Here is a 2,362-nt window from a genome sequence, read left to right as displayed (position 1 = left end):
TTCCAGGAAAATGATATCTGGTATGGTACAGTGTAAGTAAACCAGTGAAAGAAGTGGAATAGGAAATGGAGGCCATTTCTGTCAGAGGTACAGGATGAGGAAGCGCTTAAAGGTAAGAAACAACATGCTGTTTCTGGGAAGAGAAGGTGACTCAATCACACTTTATAAATACTTTTTGACCACCAGGTGCCAGGAACTTGTTTAGGTCTTGGACTCTTAAGATTATAAGATTACGTTTTCATTTCTTTAGAAATTTGTCATCTATCTTTTTATCAGATTATTGCTATTTGTAACATTTCCCAGATGCTAAGACATGGCTGCCAGCTTTCACTTATGTTTTACAGCACTGTTGGAAACATATATCAACTCAGACAAGCTCTATAATAGCTGAACTTGGATTTGATCATGCTCAGTATGTAGCTGAACTAAAGAATAAAGATACCCCAAATAATCACCCATTTTAAAATGTTCCTTCATAGATTCTGGGAAATCCATGTCTACCACATCAAAGAAACAGTAACCACAAAATCTGTCATTGTTTGTATTAGTTTCCTATTGCTGCTGCTACAGACTTCCACCAACTTATTGCTTAAACGAACATGAAATTACCATTTTATAATTCCATTAGTTTAGAAATCATGTACCAAGAGCAACAACAGCAACAAATTTGGACTGAAAATTTGCCTTTACTCCTAGCACATCTAAGGGAGACAGTTAACATTAATGGAATGGGCCTTGGGATTTCACCTGCCCCTTTGGACAGAACACATACCTGAGACAATAGGAGTGAAGGGAAAACATGGCTGTACCTTAAAGTACCTAAGGAATTTTACCAATTCCCAAGTATAGGCCCCACTCCAGACTAATCATATCAGGCCTTCTGGATGCAAGATCCATTTGTTAAAGCTCTTCAGGATTTTATAATCTATAGGCTATTTGAGAACACTTCGGCTAGTTCCCAAACCACCAAGCAGGAAAACGTATCTATAGACTATAGTCTGAGGAGACTGAAGAGAAATAATTGGCACATCCCAATAAGGGAGCAGATTTTGACAACTTTGACATTCTCTCAATGGTGTAAGGGATGACAGATGTTACCATAACAAGCCTACAGAGGAGTTTCTTTTCTTCATTGATGAGAACTGTCATTATGCAATTCATGTTCTTAAGAAGGCAGTTTACCTTCTACTTCTTTCCACGCCCTGCTTTATTCAGTAGAGCCTCGCATAGCTTTAACCAGCTGTTGATGCCAGAGGCTACACATTCACATTCAGGTTGTGGACTGAAAAAGACAACATAAAGAATTCATGACAGACCAGGTATTTGTGACCGACAGTAATCTAGAACTTACTGAAAATCATTATTTCCACAGCCTCAAGTAAGAGATAGTACTTTGCATAAAGAAATTTTTAAAGAATATGCCATATATTTACCCATTTGGGTTTATGGCCTCCTGAAGTTTCATGGGTACACGCAGAGCTTTTGAAACTCCCTGAAATTTTATTTTTAAAAAATCTGAGTTATATATTTATATATGTTAAATTCTAAAATGACCAAGAGCCCCTACTACCCTTGTCTCCCATTTACTTCACCTAAAATGTACCCAAATAAAAAAAAAAAAAAAGGGAACTGCTATTTGAGATACTCTTAATTACAAAATCCAGCTATAGCCATGAGAAAACTGCACCAGGAACACATAACTCATGCCAAGAATAATGGCTCACATCGAATTTTGCTTTGATATAATGCCATAGAGAAACAGCTCTATAAGATTATTTTGCTTTGTTTACCGAGGATGATTTTCACTCAATTAAATCATTTACACTCTTATTAGAATCTCTGTGTAAACTTTCTCTTTGTTTTGAGTGTTAATAATTATGCTATTTTCTGTTCCTCTTGAAGATTTGGCTTGTTCATCCTTTTAGGATACTGTAAATTTTATCAGTGATCACTTTTGTTTTAGTTTTATCATCCATAGAGGACTTACTGCAAAAAAACAGAGCTCATCTGTAGATATAAAACTGAAGTATAAGGTCAGAGTTGACACATGAGAAAGACTGATGATGGTGAATCAAGCAGGTACTCAGTAATCATTTCTGAGGTTCCTTTTACTCATTACCATGTGACCCAGTACTCCCTGCTCAAATACAGAACTAGTTTAAGGCCCATAGGTTAGTAATTCTACCTATAACTTTAAAGTAGTTCTATATTTAACATCACAAATATGGTGGTAATAAAAAGAAGGTCAGCAAAGAGCATGCTCTTCACAGAAGAGAAAAGAAGTGGCACAATTTAAAAGTTCCAATTTTTTTCCTTCTATTGAACTCTTTAGACTTTAGCATTTGGAGATAATTTTTTTCTC

This window comes from Rousettus aegyptiacus, unplaced genomic scaffold (assembly GCF_014176215.1).
Source record: "Rousettus aegyptiacus isolate mRouAeg1 unplaced genomic scaffold, mRouAeg1.p scaffold_m13_p_7, whole genome shotgun sequence".
Lineage (NCBI taxonomy): Eukaryota > Metazoa > Chordata > Mammalia > Chiroptera > Pteropodidae > Rousettus > Rousettus aegyptiacus.
This window is presented reverse-complemented; position numbering follows the sequence as displayed.